We start from the raw sequence: 24,198 nt of genomic DNA on the forward strand, positions 1-24,198 counted from the left end.
CTGATATTTCTTTTTTCCCCAGTAGAACTGACGCTCTATCCTTTGGGTCTCACTTCTCCCTCATACAGATTTCTCTCATTACCCCTGTAGCACTTGACTGAATTTATTTGTTTGTCTCTCTAACTGATTGTGAGTTCTTTGAGGACAAGAGCCATCTATCTTTGTAGCCCCAAGGCCTGGCATTGCACCTGGCACATAGTAGGGACTTTAATGGACATTTGTTGAACAAACAACTGCTTAGTCAGTATTATTTATTATTTCTCCTCATTTCATCCCGTGTCTACATACTGCTGTGTTTTTCAAAATGTTTCTTTTCAGTAGGAAGGAAGAACCTTCCTACTGTAAAATATCCCATAAAATATCCCAGCAGGTTCCCTGCCAGCCCCAGAATTTGTACTTGTAGATTGTGTAGTAAGAAGAGCTGAGACAGGAACAACAGAAAAAAAAAAATCCCACAGGGGAGTGTAAGTTATTGTGAGTATTTGAATTTCTGTGTTAGGTAGTGAGATCAGTGGTGTTTATTATATTTCAAACAAGCAAGAAAGCAAATAAATAAATAAGAGCCATGTATGGACTAACGATGAACGTGTACCAAAAATCAAGGGTATGGTTAATCCAATTCTATGAACTTGAAGTAAATAATGTCTGGGCATTGCAGTACAATGGAGAAAAGAACGAGTAATGCGCCTGGTACATTTGTCTCCTCTTGCATGTCTGAGATCCTTGCTGCTTTCTCAGTGCTGACTTCACTTGTGGGACAGTCATAAATAATAGTGTATAATGTTTTGAAAGTTTCAGGCTTATGTGCCTATATAGAAAAGGTATTCAAAGTTTATATTGAGGATTTCTCGGTAATGACTTGCTGCAGCTGGTCCTCAAGTTTTAGGTGCCTACGAATAATCTGGGGTATCTTGTTAATTTACCATTTTGAAATTCTGAACCCATCTCTCAGTGATTCACTAGGTTTAATTGTATGACCCAAGAATCTAATTTTAAATAATCCACTTTTGGGATTTTTTGATGCAGGTGATTTAAGAAAAATATGTCATGATGTGATGTTGGTTAGGCTCTTTTGGGGATATCAAGTTGAGCTACAGATGTCTCAGTAGTGTTGAGATGTACAAAGACTCTGAAGATGCTATCAAGAAGAGCCTCAGAAATGGTTAGAGTAATGGAAGGATTGATCTGAGGCATTTACTAGGTTTAAAGGATCTAAATGTGCTTAATCCTTAAAGCCTAGCTCAGCAACAACTAATGGGAGATGTGATAATGCTTCACAAATATTTGAACGGCATAAACATCAAAGATGGAGAGAAATTATTTGGCTTGTTAGAAGACAGTATGATTAAGAGTAACTAAAAATGACCTCTAGGGTGAATCTAGGATTAGCCTACTGAAAGTACAGTGATTAGGTTTCAGGGTAGACTCTTAACAGAAGTGATAAATCAATACAGATGAAGGTAGAAAAAAAATTGATCCACAAATGAGTTGACTTCACTTATACTTCACACCTGAGGAATGATTGCCCCCAAATTTCTTTTATTCTCTATTTTCTTTCTGCAGCACCCCAGGACCTCTCTCCCATGTGTTCTCATAATTGGCCTTGGTAGGTTTTCACTGGCCCTCTTGTCTTGTCTCTGGGGATATCACAATGCTGGCCAATCTTGATTCTCCAAACTGGCAGCTGCTGGTCTCCCTTCTTTTCCTTCATTCAACAAATATTTGTTAAATTTACTAATAAGTATCTTTTAAATATTTCTTAAGGTACTAGTCTAGGCTCTATGTAACAAAACAGAGGCTCTGTCCTCATGAAGTTTATTTTCTGGGAGATTACTGATGGGACCCCACTGGCCATGTTCTAACTGGAATTGACTGAATTCTCGTCAGTTCTGTCCCACCAGGGAGAACCCAATAGTACCTGGCTGTGAGCTAACCTAGAAGACAGGTAGCTGGGAGAAATGCAATTATAATAGAATCCAGCAAGAGCCTGGTCCCAATACTTCTTTCCAACCCTACCTGACTCACCTCCTTCACTGCGTTATCTTATTAACTCAGCTGAATTTGCACCATTTACTCCGGCAAACACTCCCTTTGTTCTGCATTGCATCACCGTCAGAGAAGTCTTCCAGGCAGGCAAGCTGGGGCCTTTCCCCCAATACTGTGTTTTGTGTGCGGCCCTCATAGGTGACAGTTGAAGAGACAGAGACTAAGAGATGACTGTCAGGTAAAGTAAAAAGAAAAAGAAAATACACATACAATTGGCGAACTTAGTACCATGTCTCCTCCCTGGCCCCCAAAAAGGACTGTTCTTTCTCTCTTGTGGCTTTCCTTTCTTTCCATCTTACACTGTTGCTCTTTTGTGATTTGCTTTTTTAAGGCTGATGTTCACTTAAAAACACACAAACAAAAAAACATTTAAATTTCATCCATATACAGATGTTTCAAGGAGGGACAGTAGGATAAGTGAAGATTAGGATTGGGAGGGGTGGCTGACTATACCACACAAATCCACACTCAGAACCATCCTGTGATTTAACCCATTTCCTCCACTTCTTGGGTTCTGCCTATGTTCTCATGTCATGGCTTCTGTCCTGTTACCCTGGATCCCAGGTAGACCTAGAGCTTGAGGGCAGAGACAGAGTCTTTCTTCTTTGGTAATTCTTTGCTAGGAAAACATTGCAGGCCCTGATGCTTTCCGTATACTATTTCCTTTAATTTCACTATAAGTGCATGCAACCTCCATCCCTTCAACTCCCACAGCTAGGCAAGAATGTGGATTGCACCACTTACAGGCTTGCCACTTCCTATCTCTGGATATTTTTCATTTCCACAAGGAGACAGCAAAATTGAGCCACAATTTTTGGACTTCAGGATTTTTAAAGAAGCTGTTTTAAAAAATATTTTCTGGGTTGAACTTAGAACTGTGATCGTCTTGATTGAATGAAAGGATTCAGCTGCCCTCTGTGAAAAGTACACATGGCAGATGTTTCAGAGTGGTTAATGATTCTGGAGAGCCTTCCCAGGGTCATCTTCTCTGAGTATTATTATAAACTAGATGGGAGAGATTAGCTGTAGTACTAAATGCAGACAAGAGAAAAGTCTAGAACAGGGCTGTTCATTATGGGAGCCACGAACCAGCCATATGTGGCTATCAAGACTTGAAATCTAGCTCTCTGAATTGAGATGTGCTGTAAGTGTAAATTATACAGCAGATTAAAAAAACCCAAGAGAAAAAAATGTAAAATAACTCATCATACATTTTTATAGTAGTTTCATGTTGAAATAATATTTTGGATACATTGGGTTAAAATGTATTGGTAAAATTAAGCTCATTTCTTTTTACTTTAAAAAAATGTGGCTATCAGAAAATTAAAAATTATATACATGCTAGCATATATTTTTATTGGGTAGTGCTGGTTTAGAAAAAAAGGTATCTAGGAATATAGGCATCTAATTAAGTTCACCTTACTTTTCTGTAACACTTTTATTTGTATTTTTGCTGGTACTTCTTATATCTACCATTTAAACTAGCTTAGAATTAAACTGCCACCTTTGCTTTAAAAACATCTGGCATGTAACACCCAGGCGTAATTATTTTTCTGCTACAACCATGTTGCTATAGGAGCAAAGTTATGGTGTAATAAAGAACAACTTGAGCTAATAACTTGTATATGAAAATAGTTACATCTTCATTGTGGAAGCCACGAGGCACCCATGCTGTTTCATTGCACACACAAATCCCTTTTATAATGATGCTTTTTCATTCATTTGGCATGCTTTTATTATTATTAATACAACAGCAAAAGCTCCATATATATCAGGGTAAAAGCATCTATTTTTGATAATCAAACCTATAAATCTTGTGACTGCTCAGATATAGCCAATTAACTCCCCTTCCCCAGAACTGCAGTATACCATATGGTGCAAAAACAGTGGTCACATACTTCTTGCAGTGCTTTTGACTGAGTGACATAGTCACAAGAACCATGGAAACTAGTGAGGAGGTACAAATGTTTCGGTTGCCCAAAACACTCATTTTAAACCCTAATAAGAAATGTTTCTATTCTTTAAAATTTTGATGTCTTTATTATAAACGATGTCAAAAGTGCTCATTAGTACTTTGGCAGAATCCTTCATTGTGCATTAGCAGAGTCCTTCTTTATACTTCTGAGGCGCCATTGTTTGATAACAGAAGAGTTTTTAAAAAATAAACCAGAGGTAATACTTTATAAAGAACTCTAGTCACCTTCCGTATCTATTCTGGGATATTGTTTTGTTTCTTTGCCTATTGCAGCAAGCCATCATTATTGTTGTGTGCGTGTGTGTGTGTGTGTGTGTGTGTGAGAGAGAGAGAGAGAGAAAGAGGAGGCAGACAGAGAAGCAATCTACTTGAAATGCCATGCAGTCAATAGGCAAAGTGGGATTGACATGAGTGATAATCTTTTATTTTCATTCACTTTTAAAAAATCTTCATGTGAAAATTCCTGAAAATGTTTAATAGCTTGATTGCTGCTACCTAAATATTTTTTGAATTAACTAGTTATATCACTGAGGCAAAATATATGCTTTGAAATTTCAAAGGTCAGGAAGTCACATTTCATGATCTTATGAATTCTGGCTTGATTGTGTGTATATCCCCTGAGCACAATCTCTTTTGGAGATCTGGGATTTTGGTTTTGTTGAATTAAAATTGCCCCATGATTCTAATGTGTTTTTAGACAGTGGTTGCTTCTTCATTATTTTGAGCTTAAAATGGTAAACTTACGAAGTGCTTAGATATGGTTTAAAAACCTGAACAAAAATATACTGAGAAAACTTTCACATGTGTACACTTCTCATTCAATATTGTTTCTTGCCTCAAAATTGCTTCCATAAAATATTGCAGATTTCAATTTCTGTTTGAGTTGTTCATCATTCCTTCGAACTATAGCTGACCTTTCTTAAATTTGTTTTTGGATAAAAATGATGACCTAGAAGATATTTCACCAAGTGAACCCCTGCCAAAACCTGATAAGTGGGGTCCAAAATATCCAATCCTATAAAATGCAAGCTCACAATTTTATGAGGTTAATGGAATGGGGTGGCGGCGAGCCTGTCCAGCTAGCTGCCACAGTTCTGGGGTTTGTCTGAGGATCCCAGTCAGCCTCCATCCCAGTTGCAGTGTAATGCCACCTGGTGTTGGTTGTCCTTTCTGATTTAAGTGCTGTTGACATTGATCCAGCTTCCCAGGGAAGGCTGGGAATTCTAGGACAGCAGCAGCAATTCCATGAATCTCCTGGTTAATTTGTGCCCACTTCATTGGCCTTACTTGGGGGGAACTGAGCCAGTAAAACTCTGGAGACCAGGGACCCACTCTTTTCCCCTGTACCTCCCAAGAAGAGTTTTGTTTTGTATTTTTTGCCACTTCCACCAAGCCTTGTCTTTCCCTTTACATTTCACTTCATGCCTTACCTCCCATATAAAAACTTTAACCCCACCAGATCTGAAAACATGATTAGATAGAAGGAAGGAGTCAATCACGTTGTATACAAATTTTGTTTCTGTGGGGTCTGTTTGCATGGGGTTTTGCTGCAATTTTCTTGTATTCAACCAAGTATCATTAGAAATGAATGTGGCAAAAACTGTACCCTCCATGAACATGACTAGTTATAGATCTTAGTTCCCATATAGTTTCGGCTCATGCCTACAGATGATTATTAAATATGTAGATTTTATTTTCAAATTTTGGTTTATTTAGCTGAGGAATCTTAACTTCATCATGAGGACATGTAGGTGGGGTATTTTACTAAAATTAGAGAAGAGGTACATTTTATTTTTATTTATTGTTTTGTACTCCAAATTAACTGTTAGAAAAAAACCTTAGCTTTTGATTGATCAGAAAAGGAATTCGAAACAATGTATTTGCAGATCACACATAGAATAATATCTGCTTTTCAAATTTATTAGGTAAATCTCATGGGAAAGAGCTCTCGAAATACCTATAGCATTTGATCTGAAGCAATTGTACTACTTTAGAGTCTCATCTCCCCTATGATAATATAAAAATTATCACTAATCACAGATTAATTTATCTTTGCATACCTCACAGTGAAAAAGGCATTTAATAAATATTAAAAAAGAAAGAATGTGCATTACACATGTGCTTTTAAAATGTTCTGCAAATTAAAAAAAAGCCAAGTCACGCCATTAACAATAATCATAGCTTCTCTGTCTCCTCCAGTCTAAGTGTGTGAGCAACTATGAATGTAGGTGGCTAAAACATTATACAATTGTGCATAGCACACATGCTTCACCAATGTCCAAGATACTTTTCAATCTCCTTTGTCATTCAACTTATTTTAATATCCCGTCTAGGTACTGGAGATTGAAATCAGTTCGTTTCTTGGTTCTGTAAAAGAAATGGCACAATAGCCACAGACTTGATAAGCTTTCATTCCAGATGAATGATCTTGTCTAGAGAGACAGCTTTTTCTGAAGGCAGGTTCACCCAACTGTCCATAATGAAAACCTCCTATACTCCAATTGGAACTTTGGAAAATTTTCAGGAAAATTCAAACACCTTGAGGTGCTGTGGGAAGGTCACTTTATGTAGCAGGACATTTTAGGTATGGGGGTTATTGTTGCGTAGCATGAGACAGAAAAGCAGGAGGGAGTGACTTTGTTCAGCATTTTCTACCAAAAAGATCTAGGCTTTCGTCACACAGTGGTCAACAAGCAGAATCTTCTCTTAGAGCAAATAAAATTGTCTCTCCATGTCCCAATTTTATGACAGTCATGAATTTAGTTCTGTGCCTGGAGAGTAATGGAACTTGAGAGTGATGGAATCAATATGCTTCTGGTTTGAGCAGAGGGATGCTTTGGGAAGAGTTTAGATGAAAATGTGGCCTCTAAGCCTCGGTCCAGAGATGGACTTCGGAAGATCTCTAAATCCACCCAAATCTCATACACAATTGTGGATGCACATATATGTATTTTTTTTTTTTTTGGCAGAGTACACAGCTTTCGTTACATTCTTAAGGGAATTCAAGGCTCCTACAAGAATCAGAACCTCTAATTCAGAGTACTCAGAAATTACATTCTAATGGTTGTTTGAAAAATTTAACAGACGGTGTCCCTAGGATTTCTTACAGATGATTGTAACAAATGTCAGGTGGATATTTGTGACTAATCTGAAAAAAGGTAATGTCAGGACCTCTGTGGACAGTCGTCTTCCTTAGAGTAGTGTGGGGATGACTGTCACATGGAGCCTTAAGGGGCAGATGTGCTAGAGAGTCAAGTTGAGAGTGAAGAGACAGGGCATTTATAAGGAGGGTTAATAAAATGGAATCCAGCTAGAGGATCACAAGTAGGATGGCAGTGGGTCTAGAAATTATAGAACAGAATAAACATGAAAAAGCTGAGAACATTTAGAGACAAGAAGGCTTTGTGCTGGGGAGGGGCACCCATGATAACCACCTTTAGATACCATGTGGAAGACAAACTGGATTTGTTTTTATTCTGAGTGTCTTGTTTTTAGTATGAGTGTCTAGAGAGACAGAACCCAGGAGCAGCTCTGGTCTGGTTGGTCATAGCTGTAACGCTAAGGCTCTTAGAGGGCATTCCTCTAAAAGCTGATCTGGAAACAATGGTTTGAGTGAGGTCGTTTATTTAGGAGATGATCCCAGGACACACCATGAGGCAAGAGAAAAGTCAACAAAGGGTTGTGGGAAACTAGGGCTCAATTGCACGTGGACCTCCTGAGAGACTGTGTACCGCAAACTTCAGAGCTCCCCTGAGGGCTGAGGAAGCTGGCATGGTTATCCACTGACTCCTGTCCCTCATTTGCTGGAAGTCACTCTTGGGTGGCCCAGCCTGCCCTGAGTCCAGACTGAGCTTGCTGCCGCAGCCTGAGAACACTCTCAGCTAGGAATGCAGGAAGCTGTAGGCCTGCATGGAGACTGTTTACAGGGGATCTCTGGGGTGGGCTGAGGTCATCTGGGTGCCAACATCCTCTGTGAAACCAAGCTGGCACTCTTACATGCTCACTTGCCTTCTGCTTCTGCATGGATGTGAGGCAGGAGGGCTGTCACTGCAGCTAACAGAGGCAGAATGCATCCCAGGGGCATGGCACATTGTGTCTTGCCTTGGATCTCAGGATTTGTGGCAGGTAGGGTGACACCCTCAGGGGATGCCAAAACCAAGATGGTAAATGGAGGCAGTGATTTTTCTTTCAGCTCACAGCTACCATACTGCTCACGGGTCCAGCACAGGGCTAGTGGCCAGAGGCTGACTGCCGGGCAATGGCATCCTGACCTCTCCCATACATCCCCCTCAGGTTGTGCTTTTGTGACATGGCTCTCTTTCCTTTTTCTGTCGATGTGTCTACGATGTTGCCTTTAACCAGATTCCCTGTGTTACCAGGGAAAGAGAGAACAAAGAATGGGTAGTAAGGATAGAGGCTGTTTTGTGATTTACCACTGGGCCTGTGTCTGCCCTGCTGGGCTTAGCCCTGCCTGTGCTGTGTTCTCTGAATTGGACTGAATTGAATTTTATTCAGGTAGTTCCAGACAAGAAAGCAGGCCTATGCTCAGCTGGATTCTGGCTTATCCATGCAGCAAGTCAGCTACCAGAGTTTACTCAAGCTCTTTAATAAATTTATACTAACTCTCTTGCCCCCTAAAATTTGAACTAGAAATCAAACTAAATTAAAGTGGGCATTGTCAGCAATTTTCATTTTATCGTTGTTTTGGGTTAAATGTTTAAGGCAAATCAAATCACTGGAACTGGTTTTGCTGGTTTCAGTTACAACGTTTCATCGTAACTAGCATTTATACTTTTTCCCTTTTCCCGCTCATTCTGTCTCTCATCATTCACTTTCCTTCATTCCGTTCTTAATTTAGTGATTATTTCAAATAACATACTAAGAAAAAGTGCTAACACATAAAGCTGGAATCCCATGTCTGCCTCTTTTCCCCCACCAAAAAAATTAGGCTGTTCAATTCTTTTTAAAAATATAACTTCTAGCCATTCAGCCTTCAGACATAATAATATAAATCTATTTCTTAACCCAATTTTAATTCAGTTGCACAGTGCATAGTGGAATGAGCTTGGAAACCAGACAAAAATTAGAGTAATAAAAGCAGACAATGCCTTTGCCTATGTATTATGCCTTATAAATTTCAGGTTCTCTGACTGGCTTCATTTTAACTAGCTGAGAAAAATATAATCCGCCAAAGATGGTTACCAGTGTTCAAAGTCAACTGAAACCGAAGCAGTGTTCAGTAATTACAGCCTTACAGTTTCTAGAAGACTCCGTCCCCACCAGACCTGCCGTCTCATGTTCCCATTTGCAACATTGTTCATTATATTCAACCTGCTGCCATCACTCTGGAGCTTTCAAAGGCATTCTGGGGGCTATCTTGCTGTAGGACATGGATAATGAAATATTTATATGTGACTTGTATTATAATCGCCTCACCTAACCCCCCATTTAGCTTGAAAAGTAGACTTAATAAAAGCAGGAGTGAAAGGCACTTTATGTTTTTAATAAGGAGTCTCATATGGTATTACCTGCTGTTTTTCATTGTGTGTCTCATCTCATGGTTTTCCTTTGAGATACATGACAGAAGAAAGCCAAGCACATCTCTTAATCTTAAAGCACTTTAAGAATCTATTGCAGTAATCTACCGAAATTGATCAATAACTTCAAGCTAACAGGGCTGTTTTCCAAAGTACATATGTGTACTTATAGAGACAGGCAGATCTGTTCACTGGCAAGTAAAGGCCGTCTTATGTCCAAGAAACTAGAGGATTCTACTGTATAATAATTTAACGTTCTGTTTGCAAAAGGTAATTATAAAACTCTCATTCCATCTCCTGCTCTGATGGGCTCAGGATGAATATAAAATGGATTAAGAGGAAATGGATAAGACGTTCTGTATTGCTGAACTCTGCCTGCCGTCATGATATGCAAACAGTGAGCAGAGTGCTGAAACTACTAAATACACACTGAAGAGATGACAGGGCTCAAATGCGAGAATGCCTGGATCTGCCAGAGAAAAGGACTCCTAAAAATAGTGCTAACAATTTACAGAAGAGAAAATCTGACTGTGGTGTAAAAATCTTTGAAGGCAGAGCTGCTTGGAGCTGGATGCTATAAACATATTCATGATGATATGTTTGGAGAGGCATCTATTTTCTATGCATTAATTCTCAAATGAGGAAGGGAAAGAACATCTATGGACCTGTAATACGTGCTGAAAAAAGACTGGACTAGGAATCTGGAGGCCTTATTTCTAGATGAGGATTTACCACTAATTAGCTCTGTAACCTTTAGTAAGGCGCAATACCTCGTTAGGCCTTCTCTGTAAAATAGGTCTGCTAAACTGAATGTGGCCTCCAGGTGCTAAAAGATCAGGGCAGGTTGAATATTCATGATTTCCCCAAATTCTAGCCTAGTTATAATGCAAATTTTTTTAAATTTTAGGGACTACATTAAAAAATGCACCTCCCTTTTTTTAAGGTTATTAGATATTTTTAAATAAAAAAGTAATGCATGTTCATTATAACAAGTCAAATAACACAGAAATTGAAAGAAAAATATTCAAAATTAAAAATCTCTCTTCAATCTTCTTCTAAAACTGTGTCTGGAATTGGTTTCTTCTGATGGGTTCTTGGTCTCGCTGACGTCAAGAATGAAGCCACGGTCCCTCGTGGTGAGTGTTACAGCTCTTAAAGATCGTGTGTCCGGAGACTGTTCCTTCAGATGTTCAAATGTGTCTGGAGTTTCTTCCTTTCGGTGGGTTCGTGGTCTCTCTGACTTCAGGAGTGAAGCTGCAGACCTTCGCAGTGAGTGTTACAGCTCATAAAGGTAGTGCAGACCCCAAAGAGTGAGCAGCAGCAAGATTTATTGTGAAGAGCGAGAGAACAAAGCCACCGTGAGAGGGGACCCAAGCCGGTTGCCGCTGCTTGCTTGGGCAGCCAGCTTTTATTCCCTTGTTTGTCCCCGCCCACATCCTGCTGATTGGTCCATTTTACAGAGTGCTGATTGGTCTGTTTTTACAGAATGCTGATTGATGCGTTTACAAACCTTTAGCTAGATACAGAGCGCTGATTGGTGCGTTTTTACAGAGTGTTTATTGGTGTATTTTTACAGAGTGCTGATTGGTGCATTTACAATCCTTTAGCTAGACACAGAGCGCGGATTTTTGCATTTTTACAGAGTGCTGATTGGTGCGTTCACAATTCTTTAGCTAGACACAGAGTGCTGATTGGTGCATTTACAATCCTTTAGCTAGACAGAAAAGTTCTCCAAGTCCCCACTTGACCCAGAAAGTCCAGCTGGCTTCACCTCTCAAAACCACTCCACCTGAGGTAATCAGCAATGCTATATGTTATTACATTGTTTTCATTATACTTTTAATATATGGTTGTATATAAATCATTCTTTAAGCAAGTTCCTTCATAAAAATGGCATCATTTTTCATTTAATGATGTACCATGGATAGGCAAACCATGGTTCATGGGCTGACTCTGGCCATGCTGAACGTATTGTCTATGGCTGTTTTCACACTACAAAGGCAGAGTTAAGTAATTGCAACAGAGTCATTTTAGTTATAAAGTCAAAAATATTTAATATCTGGTCCTTTAGAGAAAAACTTTGCCATGCTTTCAACATGTGTAGTTCTGTCTCTTTGTTTTTAAAAAGTTGCATAATATTCCATAGAATGTATATGCACCGTTGATTCAACTCTATTGGCTCAGGTAGTTGAAAAGCCAGGAGGAATGTAAGCTTCAGATACTGTCAGATTCAGAAACAGAAATGATGTTCTCAGGAGCCTGTCTACATTTGATTCTTCGTTCAGCATTTGTCTCTGTAAGCTTAATTCTCAAGCAGTCTTTCCTCTTTGACAAAATAGTCATCATCAGTTCCAGTCTTAAATCTCATTTTACAGTGTTAAGAAAGCTGTTCTTTCCCCGTTGTTTTTTCTGAGGTACTGGATATGATTTTCGCTGGCCTGGTTGCCCATCCCTGAACCAGTCACTGTACCAGGGTATCAGTACTCTATCTGCCAAGTTTAGGCCACATGGTCCCCTCTGGACTCTGGAGCATGAAGCCACCCTTACCAAAACATTTGGATTGAAAGTATGAAAGTGTGATTACCCAAGGATAATTGCTGAGCAGTTATTAAAAGGGGAGACAAATACTAAGAGCTTGAGACAACTAATGTCTACCATAAACTCATATTTTCCTTAAGTAGTTTGCTGGGATAGATATTTGTCTTCTTAGAACTTCTGTAAGTATGGTTGTTATACTTCTCAAAAAGTTTCTTGTAGTTGATCACAGTTCATCTCATCAGCAATTCTTAAGTATTGGTTATTAAAGCAAATTAAAAAAAATTGATCTGGTATTTGAAAAATATCTTACTGTTCAAATTTGCATTCTAATGACCACTAGTGAGACTGAGTATCTTTTCATAACTTTATCTTTTATTATATGCATTTATTCTTTTTTTTTTTTTTTTTTTTTTTTGAGATGGAGTCTTGCTCTGTCTCCCAGGTGGGAGTGCAATGGCGCGATCTCGGCTCACTGCAAGCTCCGCCTCCCGGGTTCATGCCATTCTCCTGCCTCAGCCTCCCGAGTAGCTGGGACTACAGGCGCCCGCCAACACGTCCAGCTAATTTTTTGTATTTTTAGTAGAGATGGGGTTTCACTGTGTTAGCCAGGATGGTCTCGATCTCCTGACCTCGTGATCCGCCCGCCTCGGCCTCCCAAAGTGCTGGGATTACAGGCTTGAGCCACCGCGCCCGGCCTCTTTTTTTTTTTTGAGACAGAGTCTTGTTCTGTCATCAGGCTGGAGTGCAGTGGCATGATCTTGGCTTACTGCAATCTCCACCTCCCGGTTTCAAGCGATTCTCCTGCCTCAGCCTTCTGAGTAGCTGGGATTACAGGTGCGCGGCCACCACACCCAACTAATTTTTTTGTATTTTTGGTAGAGATGGGGTTTCACCATGTTGGCCAGGATGGTCTCAATCTCCCGACCTCATGATCCGCCCGCCTTGGCCTCCCAAAGTGCTGCGACTGCAGGCGTGAGCCACCACACCCGGCTGTGCATTTATTCTTATATGAAATATCACAATACCATTTATACATTTTTCTATTGTGTTGCTTATCTTCTTACATTTGTAGGAGCTCTGAGTACATTAAGCATACTAATCTTTTGTCTAGTTTATATGTTGCAAATCTTTTTGCATCAGTTGCTTAGTTGGCCTTACTTATTATATCATGCTATATTTTTTAAAAGTATGTGTTAAGCTCTGTGAAGAAGTCCATTCCAAATGTAGAAATAAATCACAATCTCACTGATCTGAGAGCACTGAGTGAAAGCATTATTGAAAGTTATGTTCATCTCTATGTTTAAAATGCTCATATTCAGAAATTACATGATTCAGGGTGTGTAAATAGAACACCTCCTGGCTTCTCTATTGCTATATGTTGTTCAAGGAGAGATGGGAGCTCGAACACACAAAAACCCAGTCCCCTTCATCCACAAGGCATCATCTGTCACTGAAGCAGCTCAGCTCCACCACTTTGGTCAAGCACAGAAACCAATATCCAGCAATCCTACTCCTGGCTATAGATCCAAGCAAACTGAAACTAGGATCTTGCAGAGATATCAACACTCCCATGTTCATTGTAGCACTATTCATAATAGCCAAGATATGGACACTACCCAAATACTCATTGACATATGAATACAGAAAATGCAGTGAATACATACAGTGGAATATTACCCAGTCTTAAAAAGAAAGAAATACATTTATGACAATGTAGATGGGACTGGACGACATTGTGGTAAGTGAAATAATCCTGTCACAAAAGGACAAATACTGCATGGTCCCATTTATATGAGGTATCTAAAATAGTCAAGCTCACAAAAGCAGAAACTAGAGTAATGGTTGCCAGGGGCTCAATGGGTGTAAAGTTATATTTGTACAAGATGAGTAAGTTCTAGATATATGCTGTACAACACAGTGCCTGTAGTTAATAATACAGTGCTATGTACTTAAAATTTTGTTAAGAGGTTAGAGCTTATGTTTTCTTACAAACAAGCAAGCAAACAAATATAAAACAAAACCATAAAATAGCCAAGGGACACAAGGAACCTTTTGGAAATAATGAGTATATTTATTACCCTGATTGTGGTGATGATATCAAGAGGATACATGTATGTCCAAGCTCATCAAACTTTATAAATTATGTACAGATTTTTTTCGGTGCATCAATTATACCTCAATAAAGCTGAAAAAAACATAAAGGGTTGTTTTGCCTAAAAATAAAAACCTGGATACAACAGCTCTTATTCAGATAATCTGTCTACAGAAATTACTTCTAATTATGCAACACTTTCGCTTTATCATAGTATGACACTTTTATTAAACATATTTTCATATAAGTATAAAAAATTGTAATAGAGAATCTTATATGTGTTCATGCGTATGAGTGGAATGGCTTTAAATAATAATATGAAAGGGAAGAATAAAGCATTTCTATGTACAGAGTAGTTCATAGTAAAACATGATTTATTTAAGTCTGGATTGAACAACTGACATAATTGCACAGCAAACTGACAGAAAAAAGGGATTTTTTTTTTCTCTTTTTAAAGTTCTAAATATCAAAAATCTTAAAGACATTTTGATTACCCAATATAGTAATTTTGATTATAATCTTTTATTTTAAATTATGATTGCTTAGAGGTGAGGCAACGTATTGTTTTTTTTAAAGCAGTGCCTATCTGTAGTTTTAAAAATAAATACATCAATAATTAAGTTTTGCAATGACCTTTCCCAAATCACAAGCCAGCAAAGGGGAACACGCAGGCTAGCTAGCCAAAGGTCTCTGGATCTGCAGTCAGTTTTTGGTTAATTAATTCATTAGTGGCTTCATTGATTCAGTGATATGTATTATGTATTAAGTGGTTTCTGTCACGTAAGGTGATTAGAAATTAATATGTTCTGGCTAATACAGTATTTTATAAAGAAAGAATTATTGTGTAAGATAAACATAGGTCGCCTAGTCTTAAATAATTAGATAATGAAGTTTTATTTTTTTTTTTTGACATTCTTGTTTAGGAGTTTTGTTTTTTAAAAATTTCAAATTTTATTTTAGATTCAGGGGGTACATGTGCAGGTTTGTTTCATGGGTATATTGGCTGATGTTGAGGTTTGGGATACAAACGATCCCATCACCCAGGTAGTGAGCATAGTACCCAATAGTTTTTTTTAAATCGTTGTCCCCCTCCCACTCTCTCCTCACTAGTAGTCCCCAGGGTCTACCGGTGAGAACGTGCGGTATTTGGTTTTCTGTTCCTGCGTAATTCCCTTAGGGTAATGGCCTCCAGCTGCGTGCATGTAGATGACTAAATTTTAAATGCTCAATATTGGATAAAGGTGAATCCATTTTGCATGATTCATACCTCAGGGTCTCATGGTGTCTGCTGCCTCAGTCATTGTAAGCATGAGTGTCCACATTTAGTGTACTTGCTGCAAATGATGGTTCATAGAGGATTCTGGACATTAGAATGTTGAAACAAGTTTAATCCTCTGCCAAAATACATTCCTCCAACTCACAACTTTGTGATTGAGGAATAATAATAACAAATATATGAGAACACACAGACACACACACGTAACTTAATTCATCAATCCTCTCAACTACTCCACTGGGTTAACACTGATTTTCCCCTTTGATAGATAAGGAAATGGAAGAACAGATAGGTTAAGTGCCTTGTCTAAGGACAGCAAGCTAGCAAACGGAAGAGCAGGATTCAAACCCAGGCTGCCCAGCTCCAGGGCTGTTCTAATTTACATGTCTGACTGCCATACAAGTTATTGACAGCTAGTCTGGAAGTGGGGTCTTGCAATTGGTGCTTTTAGAAATATTTCCTCCCTCCTTCAAGCACTCATTTGTTTTAGTCTCTTGTGGCAGTGACCACATTTACCTCTACCATTGCCCTACTTCACAGATCGTGTGGATTGGAATATCACAACTGGTTGCTGTAGACACTGCTGCTCCTGACTTGCTAAACTGTTGGCAGCCTTCACCCTCATGTTTAGTTCCACCTGTTTTCTCTTATTCTGTTCACAGTGGGAATGAAAAGCAGCTGAGATTCTATTTTTGTTTATTAATTGGTCCCATTACTCAGAAGCCTTTTTTAAACAGAGCTCCCTCCTTTTCCAAGTTTAGCAATCTGTTCATTTCTTTCTTAGTCCAACCCTTAATCATCTTCAGCGTTCACCTCCCAACTCCTTCCAACATCTCTATATTCCTGTGGAGCTTAGGATGAATGAATATTCAAATAAGGGTCTGACCATATAGAAAATGGGAAAGGACTTCTGGCCCTCATGGACTATGTGATTCTTTGCAGTATCCAGGTTTCCAGTTTACGTTCTTTCCCTGCCTCAGTCCTCTGTATGTATGACATTTTATTCATCAGCAACCCTTTAATAATGAAATTATGCAAAATGCGCTGCATGGGCAGAGAGGTTGCTCTGCTCCTCTATTCCCAGCACATACCAAATACAAACAGTGCCCAGATTATACTTTCAATTCTGTTGAGGAGGTTTTCAGCAGAACACAATTCAGAACAATTATTGGAACCGTAACTATTCTAAAGTCACAACTGGGACGTTGGTGAATTCAGAGTCTCCGTTAGGATTTTTGACATTTAAAGTTTTGAAATAGTCAATTTGAAAAAAATGGCCAAATTCATGTGATTTTGCATAAATTATTTAGTTTGATAGCCAATAGCTGTTTAAAGGACTAAGGTTTAAACTCGTTTCGTGATTATAAGATTTTGCTGTTAAGTTACTCAGTTAAGTTTTTGGGTTTTTTTTTTTTAGTGTAGGATGGTCCATGGTTTTGTGAAGTTGGTAAAACATAAGAATCTATTTTTGTGTATCTAGGACAAAATAATTAGTTTCAAATCCTGTCAGAAATATTCTCAGTCCAAATAAATCAATGCTTGTCTTAATGAAGGAGATTTTTAACACCAGAGAAAGTTAAAAGTAGAAATGCTTAGAAATTTAGGAGAGGGTATGTAAAATACTTATGCCACAGTTAGATCTGTATCTGTGGGTGGCAGAATGTCTTAGTAGAGAGCTAAGAGGCTGTGCAAATTAAGGAGTAGGCATCCATCCACATAATTTAATATGATTTCCCATTTGTTGTCAGTAATTTTTATTAATTATCCTATACTTCATTTAAGAAATGGGAATTATGTATTTTTCTTTTCCTTACAGCCACATCCTTCTTGGTTAAAAAATCTGGAATTTACATCAGGTGTTTTGAGATTAATGAACAGTGCAAGATATATGAATCCTGTAAAAATATTAAAGATAATTTCTTAATAACTACATTGGTTTTTTGGCAGCTATTTTATAGATGGCAGAATAGACTGGATTTTTATAGAGGAAAATAATTTAGCATTAAGGACAACTATAATGTTTCACGTCTTTAGGACATTATTTGTTTTGAAAAATTTGCCAGTGCAGTATGAAGATTTAATTAGTTAGATTAAAGCAATTAATCAATTATTTAAGTCTAATTTAAAAATAATACATTGGAAGAAAATTAAAATAATACATAGATATAATTATTTTAAATATGAAATTCTCCTTCTTTACTCTTGTAGTTTTAATTGTCAAAAAGAAAAAAAACTCACAAAAAGCAAATTGATAATATCTATTGTGGGAGAAAAAATGACTGTGCACTATTGGTGAGAGTTTATATGGATGAAACTTTTTTGGAGAAGAATTTAGAAAAAAGTCATCAAAACTTTATTTGTGTTTACCATTTGACCTAGAAATTTCATTACTAAGACTATGTACTCCAGAAAATTTCAAGGATGTTTATTTCAGCATCATTTGTAATAAAACAAAACTGGAAATGACTGAAATGTCTATCATTAGGAGACTGTTACATGAATTACAATGTGTTCTTATTAAGGAGCTATTATTTGGCTTTTAAAATATGGTAGATCTGTATGTACAGATACGATATATTGTCAAGATACAAAATTCAGAACACTACATTATTCATATAGTATTCTATGAGTTTTTTCCTTTTTTACACAACTTTTTGTTTTTCCTTTGAGTTACTAATTGTCTTGCTTATTTGTTTTCTTAATTCTCTTTGTACTTATCACTTATTCAACATTGATGTTTCCCTCAGTTGTCTCAATCTGTTCTCATACATTGAAACACATCAGATACTCTATACATTTCATGTTCTTGGGGACGTCTTTCCTGGGGCTTACTGACCTCCTTAAATCTCACCTGGTTGCTATCTGGTCGTTACCTTGGATCTCCATTTACCATTAACCCAAGGGTGCTCCTCATCTGTCTTTTGAATTGCATCCTCTGTTTCCTGGCCTTATTGTATCATATTCTTTTCTGGTTTGCTACATCATTTCCATGAAACATCTCCTTGCATAACTTAAGGAGAAAGTAAATGTTTTGAGACCTGTAGCAGGTGTTGTTGGTGTCCTCTCAGATTCCTTCGATGCTTAAAATTCTGTCTGTATTAATGGACATGACTGCATGCACCTCTGACTCCACATGACAATTTCTCAGGGTTCATACACAGGAGAAGCTCTCAGCCAGTGATGGAACAGTTTTTTCACCCCTTGGCAAAGATAGTTATGATGCGTGTTCTATCTGTCTCCTGCAGTTCTTCAGGAGGATTGAATCCCAGTTGTCCATTGAGGTGACATATCCAATAAAGCATCCTTTCTTGGGCTCCTTTTCTTCCTGTTCTCAATTCTCCATTCCCCTGCCAGTCCTCCGTGGCAGTTCCCAAATCAACTATTTGCATTAAAGTCCTTGTTTTTGGAGTTGTTTCTGGGGAAATCCACATTGGAGACATCTTGCATGTCTGAAGGTCTTTAGAGTTGACCCTCATACTTAACTGCTCATTTAGCTGGATATAGAATTCTGAGTTGGAATTAATCACTTGAAATTTGAAGTCATTGCTCTATTATATTCCATCTTCTTTTGTTTTTTGAAAATTGAGCATCCTTCTGATTCCTGATCCTTTGTATGTAACTTAATGTTTTTTCTCTCTTGAATTTTTATATCTTTGCCTTCATTCCAAAATTTCATAATTATATGCCCTAGTAAGTCCATTAAAAATTATGGTTGATACCCGAAACGCTTTTCTGAGTCTTAAAACTATCACCCTTCAAGTCTGAGATATTTTTTGATTTTTAAAATAATATTCTCCCCTCCATTTTCTGGGTTTTTCGGTTGGACTGCCTGAACTATCCTCCAGTTTTCTTAATGTTTCCCACTTATTTTCCATATTTTTTTACTTTAATTTTTGGAGATTTTCTCAGTATTCCAATTATCCCATTGAGTTTGTTATTTCTTCTCCCTTATATTTAATTTCAAAAATTTTTGAACTCTGAGTTTTTTCTTTAAAAATTTTAAATAATATTTGTTCTTATTTCATGTATGATACTTTACATATCTCACTGATATAGATGATAGTTTTCCTTGGAAGTTTTCTTCTTATACAGTCTCTCGCCTCCAAGTAGCTTCCCCCACATGCCCTTCTTTTGTGCTCTGCCTTTTACGTTAGGACCTTTCCTCAGTTATCTGATTATCCTTGGTTTTCTCCTTAAATTTTAGAGGAAGGCCCTCAAAAGTTGATTGAAAACTTCGTGGGCATGAACAGAGCTGTCTGCTGTGTATTTTGCTGTAGAATCACATGATCATGATGCTATATAATCTTTGTGTTTACCACTTTAATCATTCATAGAGTAAACATAACATAGTTAATGCTATCTTTACTGATTGATGATTGAGTACACATTTAAAGTTCTGCTACTAGAAATAATTCTTGGATGAATATCCTTTTATATATACTGAATTTTTTTTTTTTAGAAGATAGTTCATTTTCTGAGTTTGATCAGGATGATGCAGTGGGGCTGGAAATGGCCTATTTGGTCCTCTATGATGGTAATATCGTGGTAACGTTCTTGCTTCTTCACAGAATAAAACTCTCTGTGAGTCCAGGTCAGTGTGAGTGAGTCTAAGTCTCTATAGACTTTCCCAGATGAAAAGCCCAAATTCATCTTAATTTGTCACATTGCAGTATTCTTTTGTTCAGCTTTAGAGAGGAAGATATTTTGCTAGAGATAATACTTAGAATCCCTAAGAATGTCAGTGATAGATAAATTTAAATGTAGAATTCTAGGGTTTCATGCTACTGGAATTTAAAAATTTGGTGAGTGGTAATGGTCATAAATGGTATAGGATGAATAGGCATGTAGACATTCTCTAGTCAGTTTTACTGAGACAATAATGGTGGGACTCTGCAAGAACATTACTCTTGATATATCTGTGTCTAATGAACTGGACAGGCATTACCAACCCAACCTCTCAGCAATGAAACTTTGTGACAGTGTAGCTCTGATTTGTCTTTGTTTTATCTTGTTAGCTGAGACAGTTGATAGCAAACACATAAATGGATGGAATTAAAGCAATTCATTTGCACTCGCAGAAGGATTATTTTAACTATTGGTATGGGTTGAATTGTTTCTCCCCAAAAAAGATACGTTGGAGTCCCAACCTCCAGTATCTAAGAATGTGACCTTATTTGTAGATAATGGTCTTTACAGAAGTAATCAAGTTAAAATGAGCCATTAGGGTGGGCCCTAATCTAATATGACTTGTGTCTTTATAAAGATTTAAAGGGGAAATTTGACACAGAGCTAGACACACATAGAGGGAAGATGATATGAAAAGACACAGAGAGAAGATGACCATTTACAAACAAAGAGCAGCGGTCTGGGATAGATTCTCCCCTCCCAGTCCTCAGAAAAAGTCAACTCTGATGGCACCTTGATTTTGAGCTTCTAGCTTCCGTAACTATAAGACAATACATTTCTTTTCTTTGAGCTATCAAGTTAGTGGGTTTTCGTTACGGCAGCCCTAGCAAAGTAATGCAAACATTTCCTCTATTCCATTTTGTTAATCCAGCTGTTCATGCCAGGGCCTCCAAGTGCTTTTTAACTGGAGCGAAATCTTAGTTTCAGCGGAATGTCAAGTTGACTTATGCTAAATAGATAATAGCTTTCTAAATTCCCAATACCAGGTATTAAGATATTTTAACAGAGAACTGTTGCTTTTTGCTCTCATTATTTCTGAATGTGGAAAAAAATAATCTCATTAGAAATGTTGTTTTCAAATATGTTGGCAAGCGAATTAAAATATAGGCTTCTGGGTTTTGCCCGGATGGTAGTGATGAAATTAATTATGAGCCCAATGCTCTGCTTTCTGTGAGTTTCCTCTTCTCTTAGACCAAGCTGGCAGGTCTGTTATTGTAAAAGAAACCACTGAAGGGTCATCACCAGTATGAGATGAAGTCATCGATGAATGTTTGACAGTTTGTAAGGCATAGTGATGTTACTTAGATGTTTTGTTTTCTCCTTGGGTGACATGGGCAGCATAGCAATTACAGCACATTTCAAATCATTGCTTACAGGGAAATGACTCATTTCACAATGCAGTACTTAGTTGGGGCTCTGGCTATGGATAGAGACAAGTATCTTTCTGTTTATGGCTTTTCCTGAATTATGAGCAAACCAGACAGAGGCTTAGGTTCATTAGAAATTTTACACTGTGTTTTTCATTTTAATGAGATGCCTGGGTAAATTCAAAACTAATACTTTACACTGACACTTGGTAGGCACTGACATGTCATTATGTCATACACATGCTGGTCAGGACTTGTAAAACAAAAACACCAGAGCCATCTCAAGAGTCTCCAAATAGATATGGAGGGAGTATTATGCCTGAATAGGTGGAGCCTCTTTGCTTGTGCACTTGCCGTTTTTTAGTGACCTTGTTTGGAGCTGAACACTGCTGCAGGAACCCTTAAATTGATGCCTTATGACAGGTTCTCAGTTGAATACTCAGACAGCCAAATTACTATTAGTTATTTTTCCATTCTTTCTGGCCCATTCACCCAACTAATAATAGTTACTGTTAGTTCTTGACTCCACTAGTGACTGAACTATCACTTTTTAATCTAGTGGGTTTTTTCAATCAAAATTGTCAGATTTATGGGAAAAAAGATTATGTGAAGAATTAATTTGACATGTATTTTTTTGTTATTCATTATAGTCAAAGGCTTATCCTCATTCATATCTTTGTAAGTGTTAAAATTGTTGCCAGATTCTCTCATCTTCTCATTTATACCCTATGCCCTACAACCCTACATGTAAATGAAATCCTTTGTGGCATTGCGTTTCTGGTAGCACAAATGTCTGGCATGAAATACTACAATATACTGGGGCTGAAATCTACCATTTTGGGGGCCTGGTCTGCTGCTATAATTTTCAAGCTGCTCTCCCATTCCCCAGCTTCTTACTTGCCAATTCTAGCATGTATACATGTCAAGCATCCTGAAATCTCTTTGTCTTTGAGTGGATCTCCAACTTCAGAGCTTAGGTTGATTTGCCTCTCAATCATTTCTACCTCCACCCCTCAACATCTTAGATGTAAGACTTCCCCCAGGGTTTCCTCTTTCTCTTCTTTTCTTCCTCTGTGGGCAATTGTCATCCCTTCCCTTGACTCTAATAAATGTTGCAACTTCCACGACCCAACCTCCTCCCTAAACTCCAGATACATAATTACAACAAACATGTTAAGTATCTTCTATGTCTCACAGATATGTCACACTCAATGTGTCCAAACCAAATTTGTTGTTTTTCCTGTAACTTCTCCTCCTCTAAAGAATATCTTTCCATTGATGGAATTGCCCCTCCTCCAGTCTCCGGAAGTAGAATATCTGGCTCATCTTTAGCATCCCTCTTTTCCTCACCCTATCACATGTAATTATCATAGAAACCTATTGGTTCTCTCCTCTAAATCTTTATTGTTTCCTCCTCTTGAATCCCATCATGGCTACTTAAGTTTAGGACCTTATTATCACTTGCCTGGACAATTGAAATAATCTCCTGCTTCATCTTTAGCCACTTTCTCTTTCAATCCCCCATTCACACTTTCTCCAGAATAATCTTTCTACATGAAATCAGATCACTTCTGTCTTCTGCTCAGAATCTGGCAGGCTCTGTCATTCAATTAGCTGCTTTAGCATTGACATAGAAATGCCTTTATAATATCAACTTAAGTCTCATTTTACTTTTACCTCCCTCCAGGTAGAACTACGTTTCTTGTGATGTTGAGTAAACCTGGTTCCCTACATATAGATTTTTTTGAAAAAATTTTTAGTGATTTTGCAAATTCTTGTTTTCCTTGTCACTGAATGACACTACTGTATGTCTACTTGCCAGGACTAGGAACCAAAATCTTTGCAGGGCTCCTCAATTTTCTTTCCCTTCATACATAACCCAAAGCCAGATTACATCATTACCCTAAATATTTGTCACAAATACACTCAAGACTTTCTGTCTGTACAGTTGCTAACCTGGTAAACTGTCATTATCTTTCTCCTGGGCTCCTATAAGAGCCTGTTTTCTGGTCTCCTTGTGTTTGGCCCTGATTCTTTTCCATTCTGCTGTCTGTTACACTAGCTATGTTCTAGAATGCACGGTTTACCATGCCCTCCTCTTTAGAATGTCTCAAAGGCTCTCCTAAGATTTCAGGATAGGATGTAAACTTCTGAAGTTTGCTCCTGCCCTTCTCAGCTGCAAGTCTCTCCTTTGCCCTGTCCTCCCTCCTCTAAGCCTCAGCCGTACTGAACTCCTTCTAGTTTCTGTAGTACGTACCCTCTCTACGTCCAAGTCCTCCACAGCTTGGTTCCTCTCACTGAAACTCTACTCCCCTCCCTCTTCATCTGTCTAACTCCTATTTATCTTTTAAATCTCAACCAAAGGTAACTTCCTCCAGGTAGTCTTGACCATATTAGGTGCCCTTGCTATGTGCTGGTATAGCAACGTGCTTTCCCCTGTTAGAGCCCTGATCATAATTTATTTTAATTACTTGTTCAGTTAAGCATCTCACATTTCCCCAGCCAGAGTGTGAGGAAAGGGAGACTATCTCCCTTACTGTCATATCCTAAGGCTAGCACAGTGCCTGGCAGACAGTGCGTGTTTGATAAATATACACTGATTAGTCTTCCTGTGAGACAGAAACACAGAGTACTTTAAGAAAACACCTATATAAAACATGTTGCCCCAATGAATACTGAAT

General features: G+C 38.0%; 1 long non-coding RNA gene across 1 annotated transcript; it reads right to left on the reverse strand.

Moving 5' to 3' along the window:
- Positions 1 to 544: 544 nt before the first annotated feature.
- Positions 545 to 23,965, reverse strand: LOC134733729 (uncharacterized). Its single transcript, XR_010117350.1, has 4 exons — positions 23,474 to 23,965; positions 15,456 to 15,548; positions 2,026 to 2,217; positions 545 to 1,705 (listed from the first exon to the last, which is right to left on the reverse strand). It is a non-coding gene; the product is annotated as an uncharacterized lncRNA (long non-coding RNA).
- Positions 23,966 to 24,198: the final 233 nt, after the last annotated feature.

Source organism: Symphalangus syndactylus, chromosome 12, assembly GCF_028878055.3.
Source record: "Symphalangus syndactylus isolate Jambi chromosome 12, NHGRI_mSymSyn1-v2.1_pri, whole genome shotgun sequence".
Lineage (NCBI taxonomy): Eukaryota > Metazoa > Chordata > Mammalia > Primates > Hylobatidae > Symphalangus > Symphalangus syndactylus.